Source organism: Cyprinus carpio, chromosome A14 (genome assembly GCF_018340385.1).
Source record: "Cyprinus carpio isolate SPL01 chromosome A14, ASM1834038v1, whole genome shotgun sequence".
NCBI lineage: Eukaryota > Metazoa > Chordata > Actinopteri > Cypriniformes > Cyprinidae > Cyprinus > Cyprinus carpio.
In genome coordinates this window covers 9,342,540-9,355,309 of record NC_056585.1, presented here as the reverse complement: position 1 = coordinate 9,355,309, position 12,770 = coordinate 9,342,540, and the positions used below count along the sequence as shown (strand labels likewise).

At 38.6% G+C, this 12,770-nt stretch overlaps 1 pseudogene; it reads right to left on the bottom strand.

Annotated features, from left to right (window-relative positions):
• Window positions 1-9,135, bottom strand: part of LOC109085891 — a 38,291-nt pseudogene extending 29,156 nt beyond the window's left edge.
• Between the last annotated feature and the right edge of the window lie 3,635 nt (window positions 9,136-12,770).

The following is a 12,770-nucleotide window of genomic DNA, read 5'->3' as shown; positions in this document are numbered from 1 at the left end:
AGAAATAAATCAAATTTTTGATTAAATAAATACACCCTTGATGAGCAGATGAGAGAATAAAAATTAAAAACCTTTTCAAGGTATATGTATGCTATGAATAGCAAGGTCTGTGCTCACATTAGCCAGCTATAACGCAGTAATGACCTCAGCGGAGACGTACTGCTTAATATGAGATAATGAGCCCCGCTGAGACGAACGCTGCGCTTAATTACACGTGTTGACTGTAGGTGATTGATTTCCCCCTCATTAAGAGCCGAAGAGCTCTGTGTTTCTGACTTAGAATAGCTTCATAGCCATAATTCAGTGCTGAAATCTGAATCGATGAGATGGAAAATGACCTAAAAGCGAAAAACTCTTTAGTTTCAAACCAATACTGAGCAAATCTTTCCTAAACCCAGCAGTGATGGTGAAATAAAACAAACAGCTGCTAGAACATGTTGGATAAACGAACATGCTGAAGAGAGAGAAGGTGTTGCAATATCGGCCATCCATTATTTAAAGAGATCAATTATACATGAAAGTCTAAAAGAGCAGCTACATGCGTTCAACCTCTGTCCACTGCAGCATTCTCAAGTGTCCAGTTTCTCTGGATTCAAAAGTCTCACTATGAACTCATTTCATGCATCCAAGAGCAAACCTTGTATAACTTTTACTCTCATACTGAATAGTGAATTTTGGAAGAAACATCTGACACAAAGTCGATACTCACATGAAACAAATGAGAACTCATAACTGAGAGGGTTTGTAATACCATTTTCAGGCAATAATTTCTCATTCTCACTGATGTTGATAATGGAACGATGCTCAATAAAAGCTTCAACTACATCAACAGGAAAAATCAACATATGTCATAAAACTCTTATCTTTAACTAAAAAACAAAACATACATATATATATATTTTTTTTTGATGCTGCTCACGGCTGTTCAGGTTTCTCGTTCTTCAAACATGATAACATCATGCTAAACTGATTTAAAATGGTAACTTTTTGGCTTAAATGTTTTCTTTTTGAAAGAACATGTTTCAATCAAGTAGCTCAAAATAAGTATTACACTTCCCATCATGCTTTGCACAAGGCGTTTTTTTTTTTTTTTTAGCAAAATGAGAAAATAGGGAGACTTGTTAATGTCTAATGTTCTATTATGTTGGCATTTTAACTTTGTTACGTTAGTGGTTTTTGTGTGAGTTACCATTGTGGTGAAGTGTGGAAAAGATTCTAAGTTGCTTTAAATAAAGAAGCAACTCCAGTTTGAGAGCTAAGGATGAGCACAGTGCCATTCTTAAACAGCCAACAACTAACATCATACGTGTGAAGAAAAAAAAAAGTAATATTTTACTTGCTTATATATTATTTTAACACTTTGGCTGAACTTGCATGGACAGTGGTCCTCCATGATGTTATCTCTACTCAAATATTTAAAAGTAGGAAGAACTGAAGCAAACTGAGCAAACGCAACAAAATTAGACATGACTGTCCTGACTGCTCTTTACAGCAGATAGAGATGTGTGTGTTACAGAGGGACATGGGTAATGAGATCGCCTCACACACTGGCCACTGATTTGAGCTGGACAGCAGATGATTCTTGTGCCCTGTGACCTCTGACCTAAATATGAGTCTAGAACCGGTGTCTGGATTGGCCGAGAGCTGGTAACGGGTCAGATGATGTAATATAATCCTGTCGTCTGACACCTCTGAGACTGGGGCAACCACACAACCCCTCACTCACTATCAGTGTCTCATGTGAAAGTGCACTCACACTACACTTCATGTTCCCTTCAAGCATTCAAAGACTACATACACAAGCACATGCAAAAAGCATCTTAGTCTTCCGCTCAGTACTAAAGGTCAATTTTGGTGACCTATGAGCTGTTGTGTTTGAATTTTGTTGCATACTCACGACTGACTAAACAACATCAGTGATGCACCATTACAGTAAGTGGCAGTAATGAGTAGGGCTGCAATGGACCGCAGTTGATCCATGATCTATCTCTGATATGTCCTGTCCCAACATCATGTCTGATGAGGAAGTTGTCTCTCTATGAATGTGAGTAAAACTAAAGAGCTGATTGTGGACTTCAGGAAGAGACAGCAGTGGCCCTACACTCCTCTTAAGATCAGTGGGACCCCTGTGGAGAGGGTGAGCAGCTTCAAGTACCTTGGTGTAAACATTTCTGAGGTTACTAAAGGTTAATAAAGCTAGGCAAAAATGGTACCATCTGTGACAGCGGAGCAATCCTGAAAACTTCCAATCAAGGGCCAAAAAAAATTTAATTGACACACAATATATCTCAGTGTGATATGGGACCGGCTCCAGTCAAGACCGCAAAGCCCTGCAGAGAGTTGTGCACACAGCTGAGCACATCTCAGGGTCTGCTCTCCCCTCTCTGCAGGACTTCTTCCTCAAACGCTGCAAAAGCAGAGCTGTTAAAATCATTAATAGGGGTGGGGGAAAAAAAAGATTCTTAGATGCATCGCGATGCAGACGTGGACGACTCTGAAACGATTCACAAATGTCAAAAATCAATTTAAAAAAAAAAATTATATATTTATTTATAATAATGTAATATTGACGAGGAACTCTGAAGTGCGGAAGTGCAGTGCCCGGACCATCTGTGGCATGCACATAACAGAGACGCAATGGCTGAACACGAAATCCAAACACCCTCCTCGTTAAAACTGACGTGTGGAAATATTTTGGCTTCTATGAAGCTGAAGGGGGAAGGAGCTGGACAAGAGCCATACTATTTGTAAGTTCTGTAGAATAAAACTAAAATATTTCGGAAACACGACAAATATGAGAAGCCATATGACACGTTTCCACCCAGAGGAGGAAAAACACTCAGTTGTACCGGTCGTTGCTGCCAAACAGAGGGCCATCGAGCAAACTATATTGTCGAAGCTTCCACCCGGCTCGGAAAGGGCAAAGCGCATTACACAATCAATCGCAACTTTTATTGCCAAGGATTTGCGTCCATATTCAGTCGTTGAGAACCAGGGCTTTTGCACTATGTTGCACACTTTGGAGCCGAGATACAATGTCCCATCTCTGAGATATTTTACAGACACAGCGATCCCCACACTCTACAACAAGACCAAAACCGAAGTCATGGAATCACTGAAGAAAGCGGGTAGGATAGCTGTAACATATGATGCATGGACATCCATTGCCACAGAATCTTATGTCACCGTAACTGTGCATTTTATTACAGATGAGTGGCAGCTAGCGTCTCATGTGCTTCAGACAAGAGCAGTGAATGAGAGCCACACAGGTGTAAATATGGCTGAACTGTTAAAGAATGTAGCAGAGGAATGGAAGGTCACTACAAAACATTTAGTTTTAGTTACTGATAACGCATCCAACATGGCTGTTGCTGCCGAACTGTGTAATTTCCTGCATGTGAAGTGCTATGCCCACACGCTTAACCTGGCCTCTCAGCGGGCGCTGAAGTTGCCCACTGTGTCAAGGCTACTAGGCAGGGTGAGACGCATTACTACGTATTTTCACCGCAGTACCACTGCAAAACACCAGCTTGAAGAGAAGCAGATTCTACTTGGTCTGCCGAAACACAAGCTGAAAACAGATGCGAGTACCAGGTGGAACAGTGCGTATGAGATGGTTGACAGGTTTCTGGAGCAACAGTCTCTGCTGCCTTACTGTCTCCTCAGGTAAAGAGAGGAGAGTCTGACATCTGCACGCTCAGTGAAGCACTCATCTCAAATGCAGAGGATATTATTAAGTCCCTAAAGCCAATGAACGATGCAACTACTCTCATGTCAGAGGAGAGCAGCCCCACCATCTGTTTGCTTGCTCCTTTGCAAGCTCAACTCATCCAGGACACGAAGGACTGTATTGGAGAGTCATCAATGGTCCGGGAGATAAAGCAAGCCATCAATGTGTTCGGATTGAAGATAATGATTTAAAAATGTAAGGCTTTTGTGTTGACCTGTTCTTCTCATTGTGTTTACCTACAGCAAGAGGTGAGAGTTGAAGAGAAGGAAACCCCAGAGCACAACACATTGAGGTAAGAAGACACCCTGACCACTGAGGAGGAGCAACACCAAAGCCCTTCTAACAAAAGAAAGTCATCATCTTCTCTGCAAGAGAATCTGCTGGGGCAGACCTTTACTGATGCTAGAGTCCAGCAGCAGCCTATGTCCGCTTATGCCAGAGCGGAGGAAGAAGTGACCAAGTACTGGAGTGCTCTCCGAGGACCCTCTTAGCTGGTGGAGTAAGAATCAGATGATGTTTCCTCTGATTTCCAAGTTGGCCAAAAGATACTTGTGTATTCCTGGCACCAGTGTCTCTACAGAGAGAGTCTTTTCTACGGCAGGAGATATAGTAACTGCACAGCGGAGCACACTAGCATCTGAACATGTATACCAGCTCCTGTTCTTACACAAGAACTTACACATTTGATCTAGCTAAGCACATTTGCACTGCCACACATTTGCATAATTTCATTGTGGTCTATTTTGCTACTGCAAAATGTTTATTTTTTTGAAAGATTATATTGCACATAACAGGAGGATGTTTGTTTGAAGTCCATTTTATATGTTAGAGATTCAGAATATGCTGAAGTTTGTTATAATTTGTTATTGTTATATTATTAATTTACTACAAGTATTCTGCTAGTTCAGGCACACATTTATTTTCCTGTTGGTTCTTTGCAATGTTAATAAAATATATTGTACGAATATTCTTTATGGGTCATTACTTGGTACTTTTAAAGCAAAAGCTGGTAAGCGCTTCCGTAGCCTGATGATAAAACCGAGAGACTTAGGAGGAGCTTCTTCCCCCAGGGCATCAGGCTCCTAAATTCAAACTCAGTCTCTTAACTTCTACATGACTTCACTTAATTATCAGTAAGACACATAATACATATTGTCACTTGCACACAGCAATTTCTGTCATTTTTATTTATTTACCTCTATTGCTGCTATGTAAATACCATGTACAACCTGTTTGCACATTCTTCTCTTGTACATTCCTGCTCATCTTAATATTCATTAAGTCTACCGTATACGGTCCTGTGCATTTTATTTTATAATCATTTTATTTTATTCTTATTTTATCTTACTTTTTCCATACCATAGTTATATATAATTTTCTTGTGTTTGTATCCTTTAATAATTGCACTGTCCATGGAGTGGACCTGACTTACATTTCACTGCTGGTCATATGCTCTCCATATAACCATGTACGTGACAAATAAAAATCTTGAATCTTGAAATATGTTAAAACGGGTGGGAGAACTGCGCTTATCAGGCCATTTAGAGTGGTATTTAAATGCAAAAGCCAAAGTTGTTTAAAATATTTTTACAGTAATTAGCATGAATAACAAGAAAACAACAGATTCATTACAACACTGTTGAGAATCTATCAGAAGGAAAGAGACATCAGCCCTCCATGTGTAAGCGTGCGTGTAACGTCCTGCTCAACACACGCTGACCTCACATATCCCACAACGCACTGCATGATGAATGAGCGCGGCACAAGCTGCTGTCCTCCAACACACATCTCCCATAATCCTCTCTGCTTCACTTCCTCTCTCTCCACCTGCCCGACAGAGTGATTAATGTCTGTTCTGTGCTGCTCGACACAAAGACACATTACACAGACCCCCACTCAGTGTTCTGTCATGTTTTCCAGTACAAATATCTATAAACATTCTTAAAATTTAGATACAATTGTTTAAGAAGGAAAATGAGACTTGTTTTCTGAGAAACTGATCAAAATTACTTGAGTTTGTGCTTAAAACAAGAACAAGTATCTGCCAGTGGGGTCAGTGTTTTCACTTTGAAGTAAGTTATTTTTCTGAGCCCACTAGCAGATATTTCTATGCATAAACTCACTTGATGCTTTTTTCAGAAAACAAGACTTTATCTAAAGCAATTTTGAAATTGAAGTAAATGGCTTTTGATTTAAGAACGTTTCGATATATGTACTGGAAAACAAGACAAATACTGATATATACATATAAATATATTTCAGTAGTATATAGTGTTTATTGTGCATAGAACATTTTGTGTGTGTGTGTGTGTCATAGTTCCTTCTGTTCACCTTGAGGGCAAACGATTTGAGTGATGACATCATCCAAAATCAGACCCCACTGAACAGATGAAGATTTCAAAGTCAAATTACCCACAATCCATCACCCTCTGCCAAACAATAGCTGCCAACCTGCCTCTCCTCAGGACAGAATAAATAAAGGTTTGTAGCTTCCTGAGAATTGCCAGTGTTTGTGTTCCTAAACAGACGGTAACTCATTATGCAGCAGTGATATTAAGGGTTAAAGCAGCTCACAGTCTGTCAGGACCATTAAAGTCTCTGATCAGAGTCTCTGAGTTACTGAACGGGTCAATGTTCGGCTGTAAAGACATGAATTCACAGACAGAGCGGACCTAAAGAAAGAGTTTCAGTAATAAATCACATACATAGTTTGTTTTATGAGTCACTTTATTTAAAAAAGAGGCAAAACAAAAAAAGAGGCAAAACAACATTGTGTATGTAACTTTGTTATAAATTAAAATACCAACTCCCAACAATTGTGTAATTTAATAAAAAATTATGCCTAATTTGCACAATCAAGTCAGTTTAATGTTTTCTTTTGTGTATTTGAATATACAATTTGAAAAAAAAAGTGATTTTTCTGATAATTGCGACTGTAATTTAAAGAAAGAAATCTAATTTTGTCCCCATAATTTTGTGATTATACATCAACATTGCTATAAAACAAAAGCAACGTTAACTATTAATTACTGCTACTAGACTGTAAAAAAATACAAATAATATATAATAATAAAATTTTAAAAATAATAATACAGTTTTTACAGATATTACAATTAATAATTATTATTATTATTATTATTATTACTATTATTATTATTATTATTATTATTACTACTACTACTTATACTACTACTAAAATAATATATAAATTACTAAAAAAAAAAAAAAAGAATTGCTTTTACTGTTGTAATATTTCACTTTAAATTAAAAAAAATATATAAAACAATATAATAATTTTACTTTCCATTACTTTCTTCATTTTTTTAATTTTTAAATGATTACAGTTTTATTTCAATTAATCATGCAGCCCTAGATATAAATAACTAAAAACAGTAAAACCGTATCTGATTCAGACTGAATCCTTCTGACTCTGCTGCTGGAAACACAATCAATCTATCAACCCATCAAATCAGCACTTAAAGAAACAAATCAACCAATAATCTCTTCCTCTTCAGCCCCAAAGACCCGGAAAACCACCTAGGTGTCAGTTCAGCTAAAAATAAACTTCACGCACACACGACAGCTGTAAAGTGGATGAAGTTCACGAGTCACGTGCAAACACACACACAAAAACGCAATGGTTTTTGATCTAATCAAAGAGATTAAAAAAAAAAAAAAAAAGTCTGAAACTGCTCATGATTCTGTTAGATTCCTTTTGATATGAGTCGGATACAAGTACGAGATACAGATACGAGTTCGTGTCTTAAGTGAATTCAAACAAGGATTATGTTCAAAAGATTGAATATCTACAGAAAAACTGCCAGAAACATCTGACGTCCATCTGCTTCATGACAACAGACAACCTCAATATATGACACTACTAAAGCATGTACTCAAATCAAACATATGAAGCACTTAAGATTTAAAAAGCAAGAAAAACAGATGTAACATACACTTTAGTTTTACATGCAAACCAGAATCTCATGCACAACTTCTGTGAAAAATAAATGGAGAGATGAGACCTTCCTAAGCACTACAGACTCAAATATTTCTCATCAAAATCTCCAGACTTACATGATCAAAGTTTAGATACATTTGACTGAATTTATGTTTCCTCCATGATCATGAGGCTTCTGCTTAGATGCTTAAAATGAAAAGCTGTAGACATAAATACTTTGATTCTGCAATGCTCTACATGTATGAAACACACTTGCATCATTCTCATAGCTCCTATTGTGTAATTTCATCATCTTGATGACTTTGTTATTCTTACATGCAAAACAAATCATAATAAAGAGGACACTTTGACTGGTACAATTTTGTAACTAAAAAAAAAAAAAAAAAAATAAAGACCAAAAATCTTCATACAGTTTAAGTTTACTTACAAGAGTCTACTTGCAGAAAAAGGGAGATCATAAATAATAGCTTTTATTGCTTACCTTAATAGGCTGATTCACATAAAATATAGTTACATATAGCACAAAAAATAAAATAACTGAATTTACACAAATGACCCCATTCAAAAGTTTACATGGCTATACATTTATCTCCTGAGAAACATGGACTTATTGGTCCATTTTTTTTTTTTTTTTTTGCTAATTCTGCTAAAAGAATGTAAACTTAAGACTCTCCTGAGTTTAGAAAGAGCAAGATCTGAGCAAAATACAGCTCATACATGTCTGTCATGTGACAGAATCTAAATCATGTGTGTAATCTAAATCACGTTTTACACACAGTTCATTTAATTAACCCCAATAAAGCAATCTACCCATCATGTGATACTTTATTCAGTTACAGTACAGTACATGATTTAACTTAAGTGACTGCATCTGGCACACACACACACACGTATGCATGCATGTATGCATTCACAGAAAGTAAGGTGAACTGGCTTCATGCATCCATTATAAATCACCAAAACACGAGCTAAATTCTTAATACTTAAGTATTAGTGAAATACTTAATTCGTCTGTAAAGTTTAAACACATCAGAACATCCTAAACACTGATTAATGCAGTAACAACAGGTGCAATAGCTTTTGGACTTCCGATCCCATCATTGGTACAGTTCTGTGTCAAGAACACATAAAATAATACGAACTCAAGCCTGTTAGTGTCAGAACATGCAGCGGATTTTCACTTACCTGATTCACAGAAGAACCGGGCTGAGCGCGTCCATGCGCGTGCCCTTCCCTCACCGCTCATCCTGAGAAATGCTCACCCTGTGGTGGCGTTCCGACTGTACTCCGATAAATCCGGGCGTGCGTTTCGATCAGCCTGCGTATGCTGCGATGTGCACGAGCCAACTGATGAGACGCCAGCTGAGTGAAGCACACGTGCCCTGAAATGACGCGTTCGGCGACAGAAACCAGATACACAAACACACAGCGTGTTATTAAAAGGGTTAGAGGGCGACGACTAATGGTCAGAGAACGATAATACAATCCGATGCCAGACAATTAACAAACTCTCAGACCCTTTGGTGTGTTCAAGTCCTCCTGGGAAGTTCGTATATACAGTACGACATCGAGTGCGATCATTTGGTCGGAGCAAGATAATGATGTAGCTTTCCTTCAAAAACAGCAAGATTTTTAAACTCTGCTTCTAAATGATTAATAAAGAATGTGCATCAGTGTATTTTTATGTTTTCATTAAGTTTTTTAAAGATGTTGTTTCATCATTATATATTTTACTGTAATTTACTTTACTATAATATTTTGTACTTGCAACTTAGTTGGTTTTATTCTAATTGAAAAAGAAAATAATTTCATTAATTTCAACCAATTTACCGCCAATACAGAAACTGCATCAATGAACCCTTTTCACATTTCCGGGTTTCTCAGCAGTGGAAGTTGTCATAGTTGTGTTAACTTGAACGGGAGAGTACCACAAATATATATTTTTTTGCATTCCCATTTGCTCAAATAGCAAAAGAAAAACTCCACGATAGTTTTTTCTTGACTTTCAATAAAATAAAAAAAATTGAGATAGACTGATAACGGGCAGTCAGAAGAGAGAACAATGTCAAATTTACCGTAAAAATTTTACCGTTAAACACGTCAAATGACTGTTAAACACGTCATCAGTCTTGTGAAAAGGGTCCATTACGTCAACCATGTTTTCTCACTGACACGCCCACAACTCAAAGTAGTGTAAGGGAAACAGGTCAATTTAGCTCAAAGGGAATCATTTAAGATTTTAAAGGGAATTTGAACAGAATCACTGTTTCACGGCTGATCACTGAAACGGCCAGCGATTCACTGAACGAGCCGTATAACATCGAATCTGCGCTGGATATTAATATCCAAAGTATAGTGAAAACACTATTAATTAGCACAGTAACAAGATCGGCAGTTTAAGACATTAACTTGTGAGCACAAAACACAAGATACTTCTCTTTTCAATATAAATAAGGCTTTATTAGATAAATCTAAGACATATAAACTAATCTAACACATAAGCACACGCACTCACACATTCACACAAGTTGCAGGAGGATAGAACGTTAGGAAAGAGTGAGTTTAAGAGAATGAAAATGTGAAATCCCAAGTTTACAGCAATACGTGAAATTGCATAGACATGAACAACCATTTAATCACTTAATTAACCCTCACACTGAGTTCCTCAATGAGGTTAAAATTATATTAGATAACACCAGTACAGATGTGAGTCTGGAGGTTACTTGCGTTGCCTGTTTAACGGGGTTCCCTTTTGTTGTCGCTGAAAAGGGGGTTTCCCGAAGTTGCTGATTGGCTGGAAGTTCAGTAGTCGTTGAAGGGACGTCTTGGGAAGCCCGTGGTTGGGCGTTGGCTGAAGATGCAGAGTTGTGGGCTAGTTGTAGTTTCAGACGGGCACGCGAGGTCAGACTCGGAGACACGGCGTTACAAAACTTAACTCAGAACACGAAACTCTCAAACGGAAAAGAAAAGAAACTAAAGTAAAAGGACAGAAGTAAAGTTTGACGAGACTAGGTGGTGTTTCTTCTCATCGTGGCTAAGTAGCAGCAGGCGTGCAGGCCGAAAAGAACTGGAACGGCGCTCGAAGAACGCTAAAAGTGATGACAAAGCATGACTAAAAGCTAAAGCTAAAAGCAAAAGCTAAAAAGCCGGCATGACTGATAGCAAAAGCTAAACGCAAGCTCAAAGCTAAAAGCTAAAAGCATGACTAAAAGCTTAAACTACAAGCAAAGCTAAAAGCAAAATTTGATGGTGTCCTGAGTATTTAAACTGGCATTTTGGCCACACCTCAAATGTTGTCTTGACCAATTAGATGCTGGTCTTTTCTCAGGGTGTTGCATTGTCTGTCCCACCCATTCATAAATCATATGTTATCTTATCAAGCTCGTGGTCCGAATTTTCCCGCTCTTGCAGGGTATAATTTGGACATGATTCCTATAACAAGAATATGATACATTTGACAAATAACTGATGGTCAGAAACCTTTCAAGCAAGAAGATTCGAACACACACATACTAAACATGAATATGATCCCTTAAGCTATTCAAGAGTTATTTAAAAAGACATACACAATAAGTGATTAGAAACATTATAATCAAATGTGGGGGTTACATGTATGATATGGAGTTGAGTAATGGACTGATATCCATTTAGAAGTCTTTTTTGAGTTCATTTTGGTGCATATATGCATTGGAAGGCATTCTCTGTGCCATTCTGGGGAGTAAGGATATGTCCTGTGGAGACCAGAGGGGTTAACAGGTCTCCTTAGGAATTTCAGTCTGGTTTTGCTAGGTGGGGGGGAAGTCAATCCGACGATCTTGTTTAATCTCATGGCTTTACATGTGAGGGTCAGACTGTCCATCTCTTCGATTACTTGCCCCAAATTAGACAATCTCTTCTTCGAATTGAAATTGTCAATAATTGTTCTAATGGTGTTAATGTTGAAAGCTGTTCTGTGACTGTGGTGCTGGGAGTTGATTTACAACATCCTGCCTTTCTGTGGAATTCGGCTCATGTTTCAACCAGGCTCCCGATCGAATCTTTAATTTGTCTGGTTCACGCTACAGTAGATAAGGTTCCCTTATCCTCCTAGATGCTGAAGCCTGACTGAATCACTTTATTGCTCTGCAAAAGCCAATGGCGTCCAATTTACCACAGAATCAGTGTTGCCAAGTCTGCGGTTTTCCTGCATAATTGAGCTACTTTAAAACTGTTGCCGTGGGTTTGTTTTTCATGTCCGGGGGTTGGAGCAACCCCAATAACATGATATTTACCTCCTAAAATGTGAATTTTACCAGGGGAAAAAAACAAACATGTATTTTATCCACCAGAATGCAATTTTTATTGGGGGACCCCCCTCAAAATGTGATTGGGCTAGTTTTGAGTAGCAATTGGGCGGGTTTTGTTGTGAAAACCTGGCAACACTGCTCAGAATCGTTCTCCTTCACTTAGCAATGCTGTTTTCAAGAAGCCTCTTTCCGTTCACCATTGAAGGTACACTCTTCACTGGAAGGTGACCGGATTGTCATCCATTTTCAAATTGTACGGATAAGCTGTCCGTTCATTTCTTCACCTCTGCCAGTGGGGAAATAGCCCTGTTGCTGACAGTGCTGTTTATGAGAAAAGGTTTACAGAGGTTCACAGACCCTTATTCTCATGATTTAAGTAGCCCCTGCCTCAGATCTACGGCCTGCCATGTACAGAGCATGATTGGTCATTCACACAATACCAGCAGCCCCTTGATACAACAGTGGCCACTGGCCAGTCATGTGCAGAGCACGGAAAAGTTCCAGGTGCTCACTAACTCACTGGATGTCAGCTGCCCCTTGCTTTAGAGCAGTGCCCAGCCGTGTGCAGAGCCTGGAGAAGTTCCAGTCACTCGATCGACCATCCATGAACTAAGCATAAAAAAGTTCCAATTGCTCATTCATTCATATGATGTAAGCAGTCCCCTGCCTCAGCCCAGCAGTTAGCGGAGTACAGAGCACAGAGCAGTTTTCGACTGCCCACACAGCCTTACGCAGCCCCCTATCTCAGTGCAGCAGTCAGCCATGTACGGAACACAGAGGAGTTCCAGTCGCTCAT